The sequence below is a fragment of the Condylura cristata genome, unplaced genomic scaffold, assembly GCF_000260355.1.
Source record: "Condylura cristata isolate star-nosed mole 26May11 unplaced genomic scaffold, ConCri1.0 scaffold00009, whole genome shotgun sequence".
NCBI classification, from domain to species: Eukaryota; Metazoa; Chordata; class Mammalia; order Eulipotyphla; family Talpidae; genus Condylura; species Condylura cristata.
Window position 1 is genome coordinate 40,407,380 of NW_004567110.1, and position 14,363 is coordinate 40,421,742.

Below are 14,363 nucleotides of genomic sequence, written 5' to 3' on the forward strand. Positions count from 1 at the left end.
ATACTCATCTTTTAAACTTAATATGTTCTTTAGTGCATTCACCCATTTTTCTTTCATTTTCATACTCTTAAAGGAAAAAATGGTGGATGCTATTTTTTCTACCTTCACAGTATTTTTTTTTAATTTATTTATTTATGCATACAGAGCTGCGGTACAGGCCAGAGGTGCAGGAACAGTGAGTGGATTCACCAGAGACAGAGTGGGGAGCAGAACAGATCGACTGATGAAATACACTGCTGAGGGGAGCAGCAGGTGGGTCAGGAGAGGTCTGCCACACCATGTGGGTCGCCTCCAGGGCGGGGATCGACCTCACACTGAAGTGGATTCAGCTTCTTAGTGTTGTTCTTTAACCCACTGTGCCACCAGGGAGGACCCTACAGTGTTTTTATAAAATCCTTTGTCATTTTATTAACATAGCTATTCATTTACAAGAATTGTTTTCTCAAAGAAAAACTTACAGATAAATGCTAAAATTCAGTTCACGGTAATCATTTATATTAAATTGCATGCAACATTTTATGTTGGTATTCTTCTCTTCTGGATACATTCAACCTTGACTACCTGCGTTTTGTACCTTCGGTTTCTTTCTTTTATTTGTTCTTGTCCATCCTGTATCTCCCTCCTGATTTACTTTATAAAGAATCTTTATTCTCTTGTTTTGTAGTCCCACTTGCCTCACTTGCCTAAACAGCTACTGTGTGTTGACAATAATCAAATCTATATGTGTGGGATCTTAGAGTATTTTGAAGCCTAGCTTGAGAATTTTTACTGTCTATTGGATATTCCAATATGGATGTCCTTATAAGCTCCAGTGCCATAACGTCCAAATGAAGTATTTTTGCTGCATCCCACTGCCATTTCTTAAAATATTCATTCTTTTCATTATTTTAGTATATATAACATTCTTTTTTAGGTACCAATAATAGAAGTAAGAATTTTCTTTAATCATTCAATTTCACTAATTATGTGTTTTATATAATACATATGAAGCTTTTCTCAAAAGCTTATCATTTCAATTCTATCCATTCAGTATCATTTTAACAGTCTTCATTTCCGTTCTCTTTCTGGTTACTACTTTCATTATCTTGTTAGGCATTTAGGGTAGGGAGGGAAGTCTCTGAAGAAAATTAAACAGATAACTATTACTAGGATCTCAGGAAGCACTTGCCTGTACTGATGAAGTCCAGGGACTGCCAAGGTAGAGCAAGAAGCACCTGGAGGCAGACAGTTTCTCAAATTTGGCCAGTTTGGAGATAATAAGTAAATGCTTATAAATGGTCTACAGATTTCCCCAAAAAAACCACAAACCCTCTCCTCTTTTAAAGGAAGAGTGGAGCTAATTGATACCATGTACATCATGACAATTTCAGCTAATATACTTCCCTGCCTCAACCTGCTGCAGGGGCTGATAAAACAATACCCAGGAAACACTATAGAAGGGGCAGTGACTTTTAAAATTTCTGCCTGTACCAATAAACGGACACCCCAGGAGTGCATGTGTACTGTACCCCTAGGATGGGAAGGAGTGATGCCGTGAGCAAACCCCCTTGTTGACCCTGTTCCCCAACACCCACACACCCTACACACACAGTCTTCTTGGCACCTGTTCTTCCTAGGTCTCTGCCCTTCTGTATGTTTTTCTGGATGTACTTTAATTCTATTTCTAGTAATCCTTTCTTTGCTTTACCTAGATACGCTTTGAATTCTTTCATTTCGTGCTCAAAGAACAAGGAAACTCAAAGCCCAGAACTATCTAGGAACCTCCAAACCCAGTAAGACCCTTTTTCTTAACTGTTACTAACTACTCACTTATTGAAGTCTAGTTTAATATATCCCAACTTATTCTTTATACTCTTGTTACTCATAGGTCAAAGGGGAACAACTGTCAGGAAATTCTTAGGCTATTTTCAGTTGTTTTTCAGAAACTCAGGCAAGATTCCAGCTGAAACTATGTTATGCTTAGTGAGCATGGGAAGACATAAGATTAACAACCTGTAGTAACCTTAGAACATTACATCTATTAGCATGTTAAATGTCCTCCCCCAGAGAGCAAAACACCACCATTTTCATCATATGAGGTATGTAAGTTATATCCTGGCAGGTTATGGATGTGTGCCTGTATAATGAAGCCCCTCAACCATGCTCTATTATAACATCAATTGTCCTTCATATACTCTAGTCTACCCAGAAGTCAAGGGTATAGAACATTCAAGATTTATCTCCTTCTTTCCCTTTTTTTTCTTAAGATTTTTTCATACTGGAACTGGGGTACAGATCTAAAGTGTGGGGCATAAGAGAATTCACCAAAGACAGAGTGGGCAACGAAACAGGCAGATTGACTGAAATACACTGCTGAGGGGAGCAGTAGATGAGGCAGGAGAAGTCTACTGCACCATACCAGTTAGCTCCCTGGCTGGGGATCTAACCTGGTGCTGGGGTGGCTTGGGATAGCTTCATAGTGCTAAGACTTAATTAGCCCCTTGTACCACCAGGGAGGCCCCTCCTTCTATCTTCTCTTGACTCAAATTATAACACTCTTTACCACAATGAGACAGTGAATCAGTTTGTTCTGATCTATTGTGGGATACACACCAAGCAATGTACCCTTTGCATGTGTTAACACTATTACCAAAATTAAGTTTATAAAACATAAATACTATTTAAAAATTCTCATCTGGTCCTGAGAGCCCCCTAGTTCAGTTTTTTCATGCCCCTCTATTTAAAGTCAACCTTCTTTGCAAGTATCTTTTCCTATAGTATCTTCCTTGTGCATGCAACATTTCAGTCATAGCTAATACTAGCAATATCTCTGATGTTCTATTTGTTTTTTCATGTTGTTTTCTCAAACTGTAATACATTTTATCCCAATTACTAGAAAGTATTTTCATCTTTCTAATTCTGTTGATAAGGCACGACTTTTCCCTATCTTCAGGGATGCATAGCTATTATAGTGTTTATTTAATTTGACATTATGTAAGAAATAATTATCTTCATGTTGTTCTGTTCCCTGTATCATATTTTCCTTGAGATCGGAGTCATTGAGTTTTGAGTCCCTCACAATGCTTGGCACAGGATTTTGTATGTTCATGTCATTTTGTATGTTTGTTTTTAATAATCTTACTCATGAGGCTTACTGGTTAAGTACATTTGTCAAGGTTAAATGACTAATAGTAGTAAAATCAGCCTATTTTTCCTTGTTCTTATTCTTACTGAGTTCATTTTCCTCTCTCGTAAAATTTCTCATCTATCTAGAAGGATGAGCTATTATTATTTCTTTGATGATATATTTTTTGCTATATATTCTCAATTATAGCAACAAAAAGACTGCAAAAGAAAGTGCTCAAGAAATATAATATTAGTAACCTATCCTTTTTACACTTTGTTAAGGGATAGCTCTTAGTTTTTTTTTTAATAAAATAAATAAAAGATTAAAATAACAAATTCATGCATGAAATGATTTGTTCTGGCCTTTTCTTGTTAGGGCTTTTTACATTACTCATTTAATATTTCAAAGGTTTTATTAATCATTTATTAGTCAATCTTTGCAATAGTCCAGCTGAGACAGTCAATTAACTGAAGAAGTACTGCTGGTTGGCAAATGATAAGTAATGTCACTTGTACATTACAGATGAAGAAACTACTGCAGAGAGAGGTTAATCCACTTGATGAGGTCTTAAGCAGTCAGTGATAGCACTGTTGTCAGAAGTGGGACCCGGGGTTATTAACTTCAACACCACAAATGTGTAAGAGACTGGGGCTGGATTTCTTTGTTATATGCTTTCTAAATCTGTTCTCTGATTTTTTCATTTTCTGATGAAAGAAAGATACTTTCAAAAGCTATACCTTTTCATTAACTAAGACTATTTTTTCTAATTCAAGTAAGAATGCGTTTTTGAAGGAATGTTAAAACTGACACATTTCTTCTCAATGTAATTAACTGTTTCATCTTTAAAATCACAGGAAAGAGTCAACTCAAACCATTTGTATTTTCTGGTATGTTCCAAGCTGTAGCAATAATGATAAGCATACAGTTATTGTTTACTGATGCTTAATAAAAAAAAAATAGCAAAAGTATCAAATATGTGCCAAATATAACACTAAGAAGACCATGTGAATTATGGACTTTAAACCTCCAAGCAACTCATTACATAGGTATTCTCATTATTTATTTTAAGGATGAAATAAGAAAGATTTAGAAATATTACATGATGAAATTTGTAGCTGATTTAATAGCTTGTAAAATCAGTTTCCTTTTTCTAATAAATTTTGTTTTGGAGTATACTAAACAGATTTCATTTTATGCTGGTGGTTTACCATTGATATTTCTTTTTAGGCAGTTCACACATTATTTCTATACCTTGCTCTATAGAATGCTATCTTATTGTACCCCTACAGAACAAGCTTTTAAATGTTATCATCTGATAATATGGACATATTATTAATCAACACCAGTATATCTTATTTGATTTATATGTTTGCTCTGTAAATACTCATATTCCAAATCCACGTTTCTGGTCTAATAATCCAGGAAATGGTTGTCATCTTCAAGTGGCTCATTCTCAAGGCTGTTTTGCCTTGTGACAGTAAAAGCACACACACATTAGAGACTATGAGATTCAGAAAGACTTATAAAAACATTTAGCAGATGATAACAGTTCCAAATTAGGAAAAAATAAGTTCTACAAAATTGGAAAAAAATATATACTTAGTATTTTTTTTAAAGATTTATTTATTTATTCATATAGAACTGGGGTACAGGCCAGAGATGCGGAGCGTGAGAGGATTCACCAGAGACAGAGTGGGGAGCAGAAGAGGCAGATTGACGAAGTACACTGCTGAGGGGAGCAGTGGGCAGGTCAGGAGAGGTCTGCCATGCCATGTGGGTCATGTGGATCTCCTGCGGGGCAGGCGGGGATCGAACTCATGAGGAAGTGGCTTAAGCTTCTTAGTGCAGTGCTTTAACCCGCTGCGCCACCAGAGAGGGCCCTTACTTAGTATTTTTAATACTAATATTGATATATCTCAAATGTCATGCCATATAGTTCTCATTTATTTATCTAAAATTTGTATTGAATATGTGATTTTATTACATTTGATTACATTTGCTAAGCTGCATTTTGTAGCTTCCTAAAGTATAATTGCCTATTACTGAGGAAGGTTTTAAAATGACTCTACTCAGAATGAGCTAGAAGTGATTTCAGTAGAAGGCTGAGGCAAGGAAGTAGGCCCAAGGAATGAGACAACTGGCAGACATATAGAGAGCTGTCTGGAGGAGAGTGAGGGATTTGCGATTTATTGAGGACCTTATAAGAACCCATAGTTACTTCTGGATTCATAACTTGATTAAATGATACAATGGGACTCTTTGGTAAATGGAAAAAGAACAACAGCAAAAGTCTAATAATGGCAGTTCAGCATATCACAACACTTCATTTAAAGTAAATTTGGCATTCATTTCCTTTTGAGTGAGTGGAAATACACAGATGTAAATATCTGTTCCAATTGAAGTAGTGTGTAAGTACTCCAATGTACCTCTTTTCAGCCAAAAGGAGAAACAGTTGCTATGATAAGTCTCAACATATTTTAAATATATGTATAATCATTGCCAATTTAATTGCCTTGCAAATGCTAGTTTCCTATGGAGTACTTACTGTCTCCCTTTACTGACTATGCCATTGCTTAGTAGTATCATTAGTGTTTTTCATTTTTATTTCATGTCTGAATGTTAGAATAATTTATCTACTTATTAATGGAATTATCTGCAGCACAATGTTTGACAGTCTTCTATACTATACATTCACCTTAAATTGGAATTTCAGATAGTTCAGACTTTTAAAATCAGTAGAACAGGTTCCAGAGACAAAAGAAATTGCTGAGGAATAGCAATATAAATTAAATAAGTTGTAATGTAATTAAGAACATATTAATTGGATCATTAAGAAATGCTTGGATCATACATAATGAATCTATAAATCACTAGACAATTTCAAAATAAGATAATCCAGAAACAAAATACCTTAAAATACGAAGGAAAAGATGTGGTAAATCAATATATAAAGAAAATGAGGAGCTTTTAAAAATAAACAATGTGTGCTATGGTCAAGAGACAGGTTATGAGCTGGAGAACTCATGACTTTTTGTAGGTCATCCAAACCACTTTACTATCAATACTGAAGTACAATGGACTTTATTATCAGTATTGGTAAATGTCATTATAACTAAGTACCAGGAACATTCAAGAAACTAAATGTGACCATTGGTTTTAATAAATATAAAACAACACATCTGATCAAGAAGTTGCAATGAACTAAAGAATTAAATGACCTATTCCATTAACTGCAGTAAAAATTTCTAGAGGATGGAGAATTTCTGTCATTCTAGTTGGCACTCATAATTTCAGACTAGGGTTATATGCACAGTGCAGAGTACCTAGTGAATGTTTAACAAATAAAAATTCTTGCTTTCATTACCTGTGGCATAAATTAAGATTTATTTTCTGTTCACATAAGTAGAATACTTTTTTAGTTCAGCATTATGAATCAGTAATGTCTTTTACAAAATCCACAATATAATTCAAACTTGATTTAATTATAATTAAAAGACCTCATTTTTATTCAATTTTTAGACTTTCATTTTTATATATAACTTTATTAATTCATATAAATTTTCAATACCTTTATAACACAACCAAATACTATGAAAACATACAACAAATACTTTCCAAGTTATTCTAAGTCCTTTAGGTATCAGAAATGAAAGCTGTTTATCTGAAGGTAGGCTCTGACTCCATCAGCATGTATAAATCACCTAATATGACTGTAAATTACTGCTCCACTATCAAATATGATATTCTCTGAAAGAGTTATTTTACTGGTTGCAAAAGCAGCTACCAGTTGACAGCTTTTTAAAATTGTACCTCAGGGTTGATCACTACTATTAAGTTTAAGTGCTATTAATCAACTTATTAAGGTGAAAACAATTAAGGAAAATAAGTTAAAGACAATAATTTTTATTTTTAAGAAAGTTTTTATAGAAATATTTAGGAAATATGAAAATCTGGAACAAAAACAAAAGAAATATTGTCATTTTGTTTACTTCCCAGTACGTGACAATGCAAACAGAAGTCACCTGGAATTTAAAGTTATTAGGTAAGGCCAAATATTTATCTAACTTGCAACTAAACTTTTTAAAAATAAATCAAATTTCTATTTTCTCTTTCCTCTAACCTCGTCTAACTGTAGGGTGTCAACTCTATTTCACCTTGTTACCCCCATAGCTTCTCTCCATTACTAGATCATGCTTCTATACTTAATATTACACAATAGTTCAACAGTAAAAGATCATAAATATAAGAAGAGGCATTTGAGAACAGAAAGAAGTTGCATTTCAAAAATGAGTTGCAAAGCAGCAGAAATTTTAAAATGTAGTGATAGCTAAAACTGGCAAATAACTTTATCTTCCTCCTAAAGAAACCAGAGGAATGAGGCATAGAAGTAATAATGTTACAGACCACGAAAATAAGCAGATAAAGAAATACACTATATTATTCAATAGAAAGACAGAGGTTTGAGTGCCACATGATAGCTGGACAAAATATTTAATTTCACTGGACTTCAACTTTTAATTCTCAAAATGTGGGTTCCCAGACTAAGGAAATACTTTAAAGCTTTTTTAGGCCTGAAAGTCACTGACATTAGTGTCTATGTGCCCTTTATAGAGTCCAAGTTTTCACAAAAAGAGCATTCTTCTGAAAGCCTTAGAGAAAGGAAAAACTATATTTAGAAAGTCTGTTCAGTCTCCAAGGGTGTTCTCAAGTGTTACTGCTATTAATAACGAGGTGTAGGCCAGTAGGACAACAGATTTGCTTGAACTAATGACTACCCAGGTTTCTGGAACAAAAGATAAGTTTTTCATTATTCTAAGTGTTGATTTAAGAAATTGTTATAAACAAAAATTGTTTGGATTTACTTTTTTTTTTTAAGATTTATTTATTTATTCATACAGAACTGGGTTACAAGCCAGTGGTGTAGGGGTGGTGAGAGGCTTCACCAGAGACAGAGTGGGGAGCAGAAAAGTACTGATCGAGGAATTACACGATTGAAGAATTACATGGCCGAGGGGAGCAGCGGGCCGGTCACGAGAGGTCTGCCATGCCATGTGGGTCACCTCTGGGGCTGGGGGTTGAACTCGCACTGAAGCTGCAACAACTAGCTTGCACTTCTGTGTCCTAACCCGTTGCACCACCAGGGAGGGCCCAATTGTTTGGATTTACTTACTAATTACCTATTTGTTGCATCACTTGATATGGAAAGTGATTTGAAAGTTCACATTTGGACATACAATTTGTGGACCATGGTTTCATCATAGACCTAAATATAGGCTAAATATGTTCAACTTCTTTGAGCTTCTGAGTGTGTCCTTTATGATTGTGTCTTTCTTTTCAATTACATGTTCATTTAGTCTAATATGAATGTAAGTAACTAAATGTAAGTATCAGTGTTACTTAATGTATTTTTTATCATTTAATTATAAAACTTATAATTGGTACAAGGATGTACAATTCTCAAGGATATACAAATCTTTCATTCTTATGACTCATCAATTTAAGAGAAAAAAACATAACCAAAAATTTCTGCAGGAATGTGCTCTGGGTCATCTTATACTTTACCCTGCCCTAAGTCATTTCTCCAAAGAACTTTAGTTCCTTACTTATAGAATTCTGGTTAGAAACCAAGATCTGAAACTGGTGTTTTCTTTGGTATTGGGAAGCAGGTGTGCAAGTCCTTTCAATAGACAGTGTACAGTATTTATATACTATATCATACAGATAAAACATGGATCATTAAATATCCATTTATAATGCATGTTAAATCCATATTTATTTCAGTGTATATCCATACATATTAAAAATTATGAGTTTATGGCCCTTCCTGGTGGCGCAGCAGGTTAAAGCACTGCACTAAAAAGCTGAAACCACTTCTGCATGAGTTCGATTCCCGCTTGCCCCGGAGGTGACCACATGGTGTGGCAGACCTCTCCTGACCCACCCACTGCTCCCCTCAGCAGTGTACTTCGTTGATCTGCCTGTTCTCCTCCCCACTCTGTCTCTGGTGAAGTTGTTTGCCACCCCTGAGTCTCTGGCCTGTACCCCAGTTCTGTATGCACAAAATAAATAAATCTTTAAAAAAAATTATGAGTTTACAGTAACATCCTCCATTCCTATTCAATACTAGATAGCTCATTTTCTAGTTTTTGCCTATTTTATGCTTTAACTCCATTTTCACACATTGAGAAATACCAACTAATGTATATTTAATAATCCTTAATTATGTGCTCACCCTCCATAACTAAAGAGATTCTTGTTGCTGCTATCCTTCTATATCACACTTTTTCTCTGTTTGCCACTGATTATGGCTATCTCTATTAAGTAGCTGCTGTTGACACTTCCCTATGCAAATTCCCTTCTTACTCCAATTTAACACTACACAAAGTGAACACTTAATTAAAGAAAGAGTAGGTAAAGTATAAATATGGCTCAAAATATTCATGGAAGGTGAAAATCTGTGTTGGTTTATTTTCAATATTAGAGATAACTAGAGTAAATAACTTAAAAAAAAAGAATAACTGTTCTGGGCCCTCCCTGGTGGCTCAGCGGGTTAAAGCACAACACTGAGAGGCTTAAGCCACTTCCACATGAGTTCGATCCCCACCTGCCCCGGAGGTGACCACATGGTGCGGCAGACCTCTCCTGGCCCGCCCGCTGCTCCCCTCAGCAGTGTACTTCGTTGATCTGCCTGTTCTGCTCCCCGCTCTGTCCCCGGTGAATCCTCTCACTCTCCGCATCTCTGGCCTGTACCCCAGTTCTGTATGAATAAATAAATAAATCTTTAAAAAAAAAAAAAAGAATAACTGTTCTATCAAAGACCTCGCTATGTCACTGGCTAAGACAAAATTCTGGGACTACATGATTTCAATGTCTAATAGACTCGAGCTCTGCTGTCCATTATTTTTCATGTGGCTATTAAAAACTGTAGGCTAGTTTGTCTCAGGAAGCTAGATTTCAAATTCATTGAGTTTACAGTTAAATTGAAAAAAATGGCTGTATTATTGAACAGCACTAAAAATATTTCTATTATCACAGAAAGGTTATTTGGCCAATGCTGACCTATAATATTTAATAAAAACTTCTCATTTACTCCCTTTTTGTTAACATAATCTTTAAAAATTAGCAAGATAGCAGTATAAAAAGCTCAAGAAACAAACAAAAAAAACTATTGTATTTAATAAATCAGGAACAAAGAAGAGAGCTATAATGGAGAATTATTGGTGCTTTGGTGGTCACAGTGGTGCTTAATGTGCATTGAAGAGGTGTGAACCTATAACTCTAATACAGTATTATACGCCAACATTAGCACAACAAAAAGTAGTAAAATAAGTTTTCAACTAAAATAGAAAAAAAATTACCTAGGAATAAATCTAAAACTGTGGAAGACCTTTCTGGAAAAATTCATACACTCTTAGTGAAGAGCATTGAAGAATAAATATACATAGGTCTATGGATAAAATGACTCATTGTACGGTATATTTTCATATATCACACACAAGACATGGAAGATTTCTGTGATAAAGATGGGCTATTTCATAAATGGTCCTGGGAAACTTAATTACTCATAAGGAAATAAAGAAATTGAATTACATACAAATCAATTCTAGATGGTAAATCAATTCTAATGCCTTAAATACAGAACAAACAATAAAACATTATAATTTTTGGAAAATGTACAATATCTGTGTATTTTTAAGGTAGGAAAGGACATTTTAATACAAAAGGAGGCTAACCTAAAAAATAAATTTTATTTTATTAAAATTAAGTTTTAATTTTACTATTTATATGTCTATCACAACACATTTTAAAAGTGAGGACAAGCCATAACTTAATTGTATTATATATAGTTGACGAAATATGATTAATTTGTTTGCATTAAAAAAATGACAACACATAAGAAAAAGATAAACAACAGAAAAATAGACAAAATATATCCTCTGGAGTTTCACAGGATTTAAATTACAGGTAACTGTTAAACAAATGAGAGAATGCTCAGTCTATTAGTAATTAAGTGAGAGAATGCTCAGTCTAGTATAATTAATTTCATTAATTAATAATTAATTAATGAAAGGCCTTATGAGATGAATTGTGCTTTTGAGAATTTTGTAAAAGTACCAACCATCGGCCCTCCCTGGTGGCACAGTGGGTTAAAGCACTGCACTGAGAAGCTTAAGCCACTTCCGCATGAGTTCGATCCCCACCTGCCCGGGAGGAGATCCACATGGCCCACATGGCGAGGCAGACCTCTCCTGACCCGCCCGCTGCTCCCCTCAGCAGTGTACTTCGTCGATCTGCCTCTTCTGCTCCCCACTCTGTTCCTGGTGAATTCTGTCACCCTCCGCATCTCTGGCCTGTACCCGAGTTCTGTATGAATAAATCTTTTTTTTTTTTAAAGATTTATTTATTTGTACATACAGAACTAGGGTACAGGCCAGAGGCTCAGGGGCGGTGAGAGGCTTCACCAGAGACAGAGTGGGGAGCAGAACAGGCAGATCAGCGAAGTACACTGCTGAGGGGAGCAGCGGGAGGGTCAGGAGAGGTCTGCTTCGCCATGTGGTCTCCTCCGGGGCAGGCGGGAATCGAACTCATGCAGAGGTGGCTTTAGCTTCTCAGTGCAGTGCTTTAACCCACTAGCCACCAGGGAGGGCCAAATAAATCTTAAAAAAAAAAGCCCCAACCATCAATGTGACTATATTTGGAGATAGGACCTTTAAGAGATAATTAGGTTTAAATGCTGTGATTGGGTGGGTCCTAACCCATCAGGACTAGTGTCTTTATAAGAGTGACAGCCCATTTGAGGACACAGTGAGAAGCTGACTGCAAGCCAAGGAAAGAAGCTTCAGGAAAAACTAAACCTGCTCACATATTTATCCCGTACTTCACAAGTGTGAGAAAATAATTTTCTGTTTTAAAAGCCACTCAGTCTATGGCATTTTGTTAGGGCAACTCTCAAAAAGACAATATGAGATTTTATATCAACCAGGCTGGCTATTTTTACTGAGGTTATAGAGTCATCGCATTACAAATTGATTCCATAATGTTAGAAGACATACTGGCATTGTATTTTAAAATTGAGTATTTAAATCTACTAAGCAGTTTTACTTTGAGTTACATATGCTAAAAATACATGCTGGGCAGATGAACCAGGAAACATTAAAATAACTATTCATGGAAGTACTCATTATAATATGTCCAAAGTAACCCAAATACCATCAATAGGTTAATAAATAAATCTAATTTTTTACATTTACACAAAGCAATATTATACAGTGGTGAAAAGAAATGAACACTACACAAATCAAAATGTATGAAATTTAAAATAAAATGCTGATTGTCAAAAAAAGCACAGTAAACCACATACATCAGACTAAATTTTGATACCAATTTTATGAAACTCTATAGACTCGAACTCATATATATACAGTAAAAGCACACTTAAAAATTAACTGAGGGTCTCCGTAGTGGCATAAGGGGATAAGTCTTAGCACTACATAGCTATCACCAGCCACTGCAGCACAAGTTCAAACTCCAGGAAAGGAGTTGATCCACGTGCGTCAGCAGACCTCTCCTTTCTCACCCATGCTCCCCACAGCAGCATATTTCAGACATTCTGCCTGTTCTGCTTCCTATTCTGTCCTCTGGTGAATCCTTTCACCTCCCCAGCACCCTGACCTGCACCCCAGGACTTGTATGCAAAAATAAATAAAATAAGTTTTTTATTGAAATTTGAACATAAGGCCAAAGTCAGGGTAATTTCTTTTATGGATAAGCAGAGTAGAGCACAAAGAGAAGATTGAGCAGTTTTGATTCTAATTCTTGTTTTCAGTGTGTGTTCAGAGGAGTTGCTTATATTATTCCTCATAACTTACATATATCTGGATATCTTTTTACTATTCAATTATCCCCCATTTATATATGGATTTTATGTTCAATAATTTAGCCTATTACATTATCTATCATCTTTATTTAAGTGCCACTAGTCATTTGATTGCCTAGAAACTAATAACTGACTACATTTCCTCAAGAGAATGGAACAGGAAAAGGATAGAGCAAAGGAAACAGTCTCCATACATTATTGATAACTAAATAATATGACAAAAATGGTGCATAACACTTCTTCAATGAGCAATTCAAAATGTTATTAATTAGTACATAAATATTACACATTAATAAAAAATAAAATATGTGTGGATTTCTTTTTATTTTGCAACGAGTTGCAGGGTGCTATTTTAGATTATTACTTCACCTTCTATCTGTGTGTGTGGGTGTGTGCTGGTTTTAAAAAAGCTACAAAATACTAAATTTTACATTTTTCTCCTTAAAGAAATGGGTTTTGTATCCCATTGAGAATGTAGATGATGGTAACAACAGATTACAGAGAAATAGCTGCTGCAATAATATGGCTGTACTACCTACTGGTGGGAAAGAATAGATAATAATTTTAGTAGCTAATGATTCTGAAATTGCCCTTAACTTTGTCATCATAAAAATACTCTGAAAATCAGATCTTACAAATAATACGGCACTAAAACTTATGGGGGATTTTCAGTCCATATTAGTTCATTTACTAGTAAGTCTAATGTAGTTACTATTCCTAAATATAATGAGATGGCATGTTAATAATTAAAACTAGATAAATTCTGTCAACCAATTAGAAGTCTAAGACTTGGACTTTCACCTCATGGACAATTTTGCCACAAACTTTGGCAAACATGAAATCTGTTTTGGTCTTATTATTATCCTAGGAATCATGGGGATTCATTTATCCTTGCAACATAATGTGTTGCTCACACTCCATGTGTCAGTCATAGTGCTGGGTTCTGAAAATATAGATTCTCACATAAGGCAGCTCAAGGACAAAGAGCATCTTTTATCATATTAACTTTTTCATTTAGTCATCCACCAGTCATTCATCGTCTGTCTTCATATTGAATAACAACTAGCAGTTAAGTGCTATACTGACCACTAAGCATATCACTGCAAGTGAGATGGATAGACCCTGATTTTGATGCTTCTATCTTTTGTCTTGCCATTTAATGAGACATCTTCATTATTCCCTTTTTCCCAAGGTTTTAATATCTGAATTTTTTTTAGATAAATGAAAATAGAATCTCTTTTTCACATTCTCCTTCCTCCTATTTTCCTTATTTTCACATTCACTTTGTGCCCAGATGAAGACTAGATGTGCCCCAACAAGAATGATGCCAATTTCCCACTCCATTGACTGGGTTTATGCTTCACATGGAAGAAGTGATGT

At 35.1% G+C, this 14,363-nt stretch overlaps 1 protein-coding gene across 2 annotated transcripts in view; it reads right to left on the minus strand.

Annotated features, from left to right (window-relative positions):
* Positions 1-14,363, minus strand: part of PKIA (protein kinase (cAMP-dependent, catalytic) inhibitor alpha) — a 71,585-nt gene that overhangs the window by 13,279 nt on the left and 43,943 nt on the right. The gene's annotated exons all lie outside the window — the stretch shown is intronic.